Source organism: Drosophila subpulchrella, unplaced genomic scaffold (genome assembly GCF_014743375.2).
Source record: "Drosophila subpulchrella strain 33 F10 #4 breed RU33 unplaced genomic scaffold, RU_Dsub_v1.1 Primary Assembly Seq37, whole genome shotgun sequence".
Classification (NCBI taxonomy): Eukaryota; Metazoa; Arthropoda; class Insecta; order Diptera; family Drosophilidae; genus Drosophila; species Drosophila subpulchrella.
The window spans coordinates 139,861-149,228 of NW_023665590.1; the positions used below are offsets into that span (position 1 = coordinate 139,861).

Sequence of the window (9,368 nt, forward strand, 5' to 3'; positions counted from 1 at the left end):
TTCAGCCATCAGAGCTGCGGTGGAAGGCGACAATAGACCATTCGCACAGGTCAAGATAGAAGATCTGGAGGTCGTGGGTCTCTTGGATTCCGGGGAATCAGTCAGCTTGCTTGGGGAAGGTTGCCTAGAAACAGTGGAAAGGTTAGGACTGAGATTAGAGAGGTCACAATCGATAATGAAATCAGCGGGAGGTACGCAGCATCGAGTAGTGGGGAAGATCCAACACAGCATCTCGTATAAAGGGTTAACACATCGATTGCCGATACTCCTTTGTCCTTCCTTGAAGCAAAAATTGTACCTTGGTATAGATTTATGGAGGAAATTCGAATTGGTACCAGAGGTGGTGGGTGTAGAATCCTTACACCAGGTGGAACTCGAGTTTATGGCCAAAGGAGAACTGATAGAGGCACATATCCTATCCTCCGCACAGACTGAGCAGCTGGAAGAAGCAAAATGTCGTTTTCTGGCATACGAACGTCAAGTATTAGGACTTACCAAGGTAGAAGAACACTCGATCCAGTTAGTTGATGGAGCCGTACCCGTCACGGAGAGATTCTTTCCTGTTTCTATGGTTGGGAGTCATCGAGTTACAACCGAACGACGCTGGTACAGGCACCTGGAAAGAATAGGCTGTGCTTAGACGCAAGAAAACTGAACACACTTACAGTGAAGGATGCTTACCCATTACAAAACATTGAGTCTATTTTAAGCCGGAGCAAATAAAAAAAACGAGCCTGATAAAATATTTAATTATGTAACCCGACCAAATTAATTCATATCAATTTAAATCAGTATTTATTCAACTTATTTATTTACGCATACAAACATACTGAGATATTATTTATTTATTTATTCATATATATATATGTGTTCCATGTGAAGGTCCTTCGGTACCGTAGGTAGGCTTGTTAAATGTTACAATTTAAGAGAAGGTTATGGAATACAATGTGATAGCGAAATGAATTCGTGTTGGGGGTGAGATGATTTAGGCGAGGTAGTACGACCCACAAAGCAGATTTGGGAGATGTGTCCGAGAAATGTTAAAGGATGCTCTCATGGTTGGGAGGGACTCCAGGACAACGATTAGAGCTGTGTAGTCCAGTCCAGATGTTCGAAAAATCCTTCGTGAAGATGGCCGTTGTCCAAATTTGAATTTCCGTTTTGTTTTTGTTGTGTCTGCTGCGTAGACAAGATTTTTGGTTGTTCCCCTCCCTGGGACATTCGATGACTAGCCGTCATCTACACTGCGCGAAAAGCAGGACACGACAAATGGCGCCCAATGAAAATATAAGAAAAGAATGAAATGGAATCAATAAAAGTAAACAATTTCAAGCATAAAGTAAAAAGTAAGCACTCACCAGGGAATGTGCCGTGGGCAGGCTTAGAAGGTCGAACCCATCGTAGCCACAGGTAAGATTCCGGAAGGTCCTTTCTGCTGAGCACAATCCTTGCTGAGAAGGTGAAGACCGATTAGAAGTGGACCCATGACCGAGTAAATACGGGACATGCGAAGCCAGGCTAGGAGGCTCATCAGTTTCTAAGATAAAAAGAAAACAATTATCTTTCTAATATGTTGTCTGTGGCAAAGTAAAGTTGTAATAACTTATCTAAATTTGTTGTCTTTGTTTGGAGTTGGTGTGGTTCATGTACACAGTGCACAAAGTGTGACATCGATACCCAGCAAATTTCAAGTAGAGGCTGAAAGATAGAGAATAAATTGAATTAGTAAAATCGTTTAAATAATTATGAAAAATTGACAAGAACGGATTAGGAAATAAAGGAAAGGAGAAAAAAGTTAGTGGGTAATAAAAATAGCTACGTCTCATCCCCCCCATATTAGAAAAAGTTGAAGAAAGAGGAAAAAACAAATATAAATAAGAAAGGAAATGGGGTATCCCAAATAGTGATAGGGATTGTAAGGATGCTTTCTCGGCCGGGGTACAGATCTCAGTCGGATCCAAGAGTCCTTTACAAGAAAATTTGTAAATCACCGAAACACCGGACTAGAGGGTTCCACTCCACAGGGGAACGGGTAGCTTTGAGGGGAGTTTTCCCCGGAGGTCCTTATTTACGTCGAGGAGAAGGCAGATGACGTTGGTTATGCGGAGTCCAATTCCTGGGCTACGACCTAACGGGCTAGCCGGAGTCTTGTACTTCGTGTCGGAGGCGAAAAATCCACTGGGCTGGACCTTCGGGCGAGGCCAAGCCGGGAGAATACTTGGCGGGTGTTAGGTAGCACGGGGGCGGGGCCGCGCACAAGCCCCCGAATGACGAAGGAGTTAGAATTGTGGATAAGGCGGGAAGGGTGTCCACGCGCAAGTCCAAAAACTATGGAGGTAAGGAAACCAGGCTTGCGGATAAGGCGGGAAGGGTGTCTACGCACAAATCCCAAAAACTACAGAGGTATGAAAACTAGGCTTGCGGATAAGGCGGGAAGGGTGTCCACGCACAAATCCCAAAAACTACAGAGGTAGGAAAACTAGGCTTGCGGATAAGGCGGGAAGGGTGTCCACGCACAAATCCCAAAAACTACAGGGATAGGAAGACCACCGGACCGAACGGGAAGGGGGTCCACATTCAGGTCCGAAGTAGCAATGTGAACGGGGTAAGGTTAGGTTAAACGTGGTGCCTGACTACGAGAAGGAAACACACGATCGAGAGGTGCAAATATATATTATTTTCCTTTTATTCAATTTATCCTCACTCGGGTCTGCTACACCGTTTTGATCACGTGAGAATCTGGTCGTACTAACCTCAGCTGACTGGTTTAGACATAAATGGGTGTCTTGAAAACGTCCTCGTAATTGCCGCATAAAACTTGCTCGCCTTCGGTTGTCGAACTCGAGGAGCACACGCGACTTCCGAAACCCCGCCAAGCCGTGTCCAAATCACACGTCTTACACGCCACGATCGCCGCGTGACCCTCTTCCATTTTCCGGCCTTTTCCTCTATTCGGGATTTTTAGTATTTCCTACTACTGGTATTTTAGCTCCTTTGTTTTTCTAGTATTTAACATGTCTTGATGAACTATCGGTTGGCGTTGCCACTCCGGGTTCTGAACTTAGCTATAACTTATTTATTCTTAATTCGACTTAATATTTATTGTAATTCACTGTATTTCTCTTAAAGATATTATAAAGAAAGTAGTACTTATTGTGGCGCACGCGCCTTCTAGGCGGGATCGTCACAGGATAGAGTTCAAATTGGAAGAAAATTGAGGAGAAGTTTGGAGTTCATTCGGAATAGGGGACCAGCAAGTATGACTCCGCCAGTAACGCGCTCGCAGGCAAATCAAGAGGAGAAATTGGAAAACATAAAGGCACCCGAAGGCATGGAGTCGCTAAGGGAACAGAATCCTGATGTAATGGAAAGCGGAAGCGAGTGGTCATCAGTCGGTAGGCGGAACCGGGGCCATACCAAAGTCTTTTCCATCTGAAGTAAAGTCAGGGGTTAATGCGGCACTGGTTCAAGCACAACAGACTTACCAGGTGGGAATGTCGACGGAATATGAAGCGTTCAAACAGCAGATGCAGCAGGATATGATGCAGTTCATGAAGGACGTACCCTCTTCGGGGACGCATATGCAGCCACCTCAAGGCATTGCAGAGCAGCCGCGGGCAAATCCGAGTCAGATGCCACCATTCAATCCAAGGATGCTACAGCAACCTCCGATAATCATACTGCTGGGGGTACGTCACCATATAGGATTTCCGCCGCCAACATCTGGGGCGCTTTCGAAGAAGCAGGAGATGAGTCGTCACGCATCGGAAGGGTATCGGCAAGCCGCCTGGTCGACGGAGCAGGAACAAAGAAGATGGAATGGGTCTCACACGACGCCGCCAGAACATCCTCCTGGAAACGGTGGGACACAGCACAACGTCAATCTAGGACAAGATCAGCGTCGGTCAAGCGTGGCAGCAGGCGATTCGGCGTTTAAAGTCGGCCAGCTGCAGAAGTGGCGGCTAAGTTTCGATGAAAGTCCCAGAAGCATGTCCGTGTCCGAATTTATGTTCCGCCTCAAACATCTCCAAAGGTCGCATCAGGTGCCGTAGAAGGAGGTCCTAAGAATTTCATGTATTAGTGGACGGACAAGCAAAGGAATGGTACTGGATGTACGTGAGGTCAACGGAGAAGCAAGAGTGGACTTACCTGAGGTACGCACTACAACAGCAGTTTGAGAGTCACCGATCCAATGAGCTGCGAGAACGGAAGCAGAAGCCAGGAGAAACCATCGAGGTGTACATCCAGACCACTCTAGCGCTCAGATCTCGACTAGAGATGCCGTTTTCCGACTTCGACCTGATAAAGGTGATAAAGATGAATATTAGGGATCAGATTTCGAGAGTTAAATACCCGATATACATCACAAACCTGGATCAACTCCGACATGAATGCCACGATGCGGAAAAAATATATTGGCGACTCGATTGACCCGACATCCAAGAAACCTCGAAACTCACCGGGGATATAAGGATCGTCCGAGGATAGATGAGCTTTGTCCAGAACCAGTCGGAGAAGAGAGTATACCTGGAGAGCAAGAGGAAGTGGAGGCATCAGCTAGACACTGGGAGAACAACAGGGAACGATAGCCACTTACATGCTGTAATTGCGGAAATGTGGACTACCCGGTGTGGGGACTCCGAGATGTACTCGATGCCAAACGGGCAAGAACGAGGAACCACGCTCCAATCCGTTTGCCACGAACAAGTGAAAGCCTCGTCAAATCGCATGCCTAATGATAAGGATAGCTGTAAGGAGATTTTGTTCTTATAAAGATTCATATAAATATAAATGGACCAGCACATAACATTAAATGGTCGAAACGTGAACCTATAGCAGTCCGATAAGCACACTACCAAGAGGTCAGAAGCCGAATATTTGGGAAGGGGATCCAGACCGGAACATTTCGCAAAAAATTTTTAGAGCCCATAGGAGAAGTCAGCAGCGGAAGGCAGAAAGAAGGATGATTTGTTCAGCCATCAGAGCTGCGGTGGAAGGCGACAATAGACCATTCGCACAGGTCAAGATAGAAGATCTGGAGGTCGTGGGTCTCTTGAATTCCGGGGAATCAGTCAGCTTGCTTGGGGAAGGTTGCCTAGAAACAGTGGAAAGGTTAGGACTGAGATTAGAGAGGTCACAATCGATAATGAAATCAGCGGGAGGTACGCAGCATCGAGTAGTGGGGAAGATTCAACACAGTATCTCGTATAATGGGCTAACACATCGATTGCCGATACTCCTTTGTCCTTCCTTGAAGCAAAAATTGTACATTGGTATAGATTTATGGAGGAAATTCGAATTGGTACCAGAGGTGGTGGGTGTAGAATCCTTACACCAGGTGGAGCTCGAGTTTATGGCCAAAGGAGAACTGATAGAGGCACATATCCCATCCCCCGAACAGATTGAGCAGCTGGAAGAAGCAAAATAACGTTTTCTGACATACGATAGTCAAGTATTAGGACTTACCAAGGTAGAAGAACACTCGATCCAGTTAGTTGATGGAGCCGTACCCGTCACGGAGAGATTCTTTCCTGTTTCTATGGTTGGGAGTCATCGAGTTAAGTGAAAGTCCCTGGAACAACCGAACGACGCTGGTACAGGCACCTGGAAAGAATAGGCTGTGCTTAGACGCAAGAAAACTGATCACACTTACAGTGAAGGATGCTTACCCATTAAAAAAAATTGAGTCTATTTTAAGCCGGAGCAAATAAAAAAAAAGAGCCTGATAAAATATTTAATTATGTAACCCGACCAAATTAATTTATATTAATTTCTATCAATTTAAATCAGTATTTATTCAACTTATTTATTTACGCATACAAACATACTGAGATGTTATTTATTTATTTATTCATATATATATATGTCTTCCATGTGAAGGTCCTTCGGTACCGTAGGTAGGCTGGTTAAATGTTACAATTGAAGAGAAGGTTATGGAATACAATGTGATAGCGAAATGAATTCGTGTTGGGGGGTGAGATGATTTAGGCGAGGTAGTACGACCCACAAAGCAGATTTGGGAGATGTGTCCGAGAAATGTTAAAGGATGCTCTCATGGTTGGGAGGGACTCCACGACCACGATTAGAGCTGTGTAGTCCAAATTTGAATTTCCGTTTTGTTTTTGTTGTGTCTGCTGCGTAGACAAGATTTTTGGTTGTTCCCCTCCCTGGGACATTCGATGACTAGCCGTCATCTACACTGCGCGAAAAGCAGGACACGACAAATGGCGCCCAATGAAAATATAAGAAAAGAATTAAATGGAATCAATAAAAGTAAACAATTTCAAGCATAAAGTAAAAAGTAAGCACTCACCAGGGAATGTGCCGTGGGCAGGCTTAGAAGGTCGAACCCATCGTAGCCACAGGTAAGATTCCGGAAGGTCCTTTCTGCTGAGCACAATCCTTGCTGAGAAGGTGAAGACCGACTAGAAGTGGACTCATGACCGAGTAAATACGGGACATGCGAAGCCAGGCTAGGAGGCTCATCAGTTTCTAAGATAAAAAGAAAACAATTATCTTTCTAATATGTTGTCTGTGGCAAAGTAAAGTTGTAATAACTTATCTAAATTTGTTGTCTTTGTTTGGAGTTGGTGTGGTTCATGTACACAGTGCACAAAGTGTGACATCGATACCCAGCAAATTTCAAGTAGAGGCTGAAAGATAGAGAATAAATTGAATTAGTAAAATCGTTTAAATAGTTATGAAAAATTGACACGAACGGATTAGGAAATAAAGGAAAGGAGAGAAAAGTTAGTGGGTAAGAAAAATAGCTACGTCTCATCCCCCCATATTAGAAAAAGTTGAAGAAAGAGGAAAAAACAAATATAAATAAGAAAGGAATTGGGGTATGCCAAATAGTAATAGGGATTGTAAGGATGCTTTCTCGGCCGGGGTACAGATCTCAGTCGGATCCAAGAGTCCATTACAAGAAAATTTGTAAATCACCGAAACACCGGACTAGAGGGTTCCACTCCACAGGGGAACGGGTAGCTTTGAGGGGAGTCTTCCCCGGAGGTCCTTATTTACGTCGAGGAGAAGGCAGATGACGTTGGTTATGCGGAGTCCAATTCCTGGCCTACGACCTAACGGGCTAGCCGGAGTCTTGTCGGAGGCGAAAAGTCCACAGGGCTGGACCTTCGGGCGAGGCCAAGCCGGGAGAATACTTTGCGGGCGTAAGTCTTGGGTCTCGCGTCGGAGTCGAAAAATCCACCGGGCTGGACCTTCGGGCGAGGCCAAGCGGGGAGAATACTTGGCGGGTGTTAGGTAGCACGGGGGCGGGGCTGCGCACGAGCCCCCAAATGACGAAGGAGTTAGAATTGTGGATAAGGCGGGAAGGGTGTCCACGCACAAATCCCAAAAACTACAGAGGTATGAACACTAGGCTTGCGGATAAGGCGGGAAGGGTGTCCACGCACAAATCCCAAAAACCACAGAGGTAGGAAAACTAGGCTTGCGGATAAGGCGGGAAGGGTGTCCACGCACAAATCCCAAAAACTACAGAGGTAGGAAAACTAGGCTTGCGGATAAGGCGGGAAGGGTGTCCACGCACAAATCCCAAAAACTACAGAGGTAGGAAAACTAGGCTTGCGGATAAGACGGGAAGGGTGTCCACGCACAAATCCCAAAAACTACAGGGATAGGAAGACCACCGGACCGAACGGGAAGGGGGTCCACATTCAGGTCCGAAGAAGCAATGTGATCAGGGTAAGGTAAGGTTAGACGTGGTGCCTGACTACGAGAAGGAAACACACGATCGAGAGGTGCAATGATATAGTCTTTTCCGTTTATTCAATTTATCCTCACTCGGGTCTGCTACACCGTTTTGATCACTCGAGAGACTGGTCGTACTAACCTCAGCTGACTGGTTTAGATATAAATGTGGGATGCGGTAGTGGAGAGACAAGGACCACTAGAAGCGGTCTCACCTACTGATCCAATATCTTTCCCTTTCTGTACTCGGTATTCCTAAGTTGTACTCGATAATTCTAAGTTGTACTCGATATCCAGTTGCAACGTGAGTAAAAGGTGGCAACGCACCGCCGTACACACTCGCTGCCAGAATCTCGCAAAGTACAGTTCTATAGGACACGAATATTTTGTAAAACCTAAGTTAACCCGTCGAATGTGAATAAAGCATATCATCATACTATTTAAAGTCAGCGTTATCTTTTCTAAAAAGAGGACCCTGCAATTTTTGGGGTTCAACCATGATATAGCCTACCATTCGACAGAACTTTCAACTTGGCAAAAACACGTGGAGTGCGGTGTAAGCAGAGAGCTGATGAAATTGAGCAAATCGGCCAGAGATCTTCAAATCGTCATAAGCAATTTGGCTGGAGTGTGACAAAAAAGGCTGGTGTGGAAAGCAGACACAGTTGGTGGCTTTTACAAAGGCAAGAACTTGGAGACCTAGCGGACGAAGTGCTGGAAGGACTAAGAGGCAGCGGATCGTGGCAGCAGATACGGGCTGGAAGCAGTGGAGATTCAGCGAGCAAGACATTGGATCTGGTGTGGTCATTGGAGCGTGCGTGCAGGATTGTGCAAGCGAGAGGCTGGTGCACAGATCTTGGCAGCAGACGAAGACATCCAGAAAGTTCCAGTTGAGTTTGGAAGTCTTCATTGTATGTGTGACGCTACAAAAGCGGGAAGCGTGGGAAGGAAAAACGACGACGAACAAAAGCGACATCATTGAGCAAGTGGCTGAACTTTTGGTGGAGTGTTGCCAGAAAGTTTATTTCAAGTCGTTTGTAAAGTAGTGGGGTAACATTGAAATCAAGCAGTTCCAGAGACAGGGTGGTTAATCTATTTACAATTTGCATTTGATACTAGATTTAAGAAAACATTGTTTAATCTTAAGATTCTACAGGAGAAAGTTGTAAAATGGAGAGAAGCGAGATCTTGGCACTGCGAGTTGAAGAGTTGCGTCGGAAGTTGTCGGAGTTGCAATTGGGTACGACTGGATTGAAAGCGGAATTGCAAGAGAGGTTGTTAACCTACTACGGTCTAAGTAACGAGGGTGAGTCAGAAACGGAGGATGGTGGTGAAGATGGTCTATCAGTAACGTCCGCAGAAACCACTATAAATCGGCCAAACGCAGCAGGTTGGCATCAAGGACTAGGAAATGAAAGGCAGGGTAGATCATGGTTCACGTTGAAAGATGTCGAGGGCAGTGTCTCGCAGTTTTCTGGGTTGAGTTCCCCAGATATAAACCAATGGATAGGAGAGTTGGAAGATTGTGCAGCTACAGTTGTGTGGAACCCTTTACAGATGTTTGTGTATGCAAAACAGTTGCTTAGTGGAGCAGCAAAGATGTTTGTGCGTAGCCAGAGGAATATCAAAGACTGGGCAAGTTTGAAATCGGCTTTGTT

At 45.5% G+C, this 9,368-nt stretch overlaps 1 long non-coding RNA gene across 2 annotated transcripts; it reads right to left on the reverse strand.

Annotated features, from left to right (window-relative positions):
- Positions 1 to 240: 240 nt before the first annotated feature.
- Positions 241 to 5,605, reverse strand: LOC119561799. Of its 2 annotated transcripts, none has more exons than XR_005221453.1 (3): positions 5,467 to 5,605; positions 5,307 to 5,410; positions 241 to 279 (listed from the first exon to the last, which is right to left on the reverse strand). It is a non-coding gene; the product is annotated as an uncharacterized LOC119561799 (long non-coding RNA). The 2 variants fall into 2 exon arrangements; XR_005221452.1 differs by lacking the exon at positions 241 to 279 and adding an exon at positions 5,220 to 5,250.
- Positions 5,606 to 9,368: the final 3,763 nt, after the last annotated feature.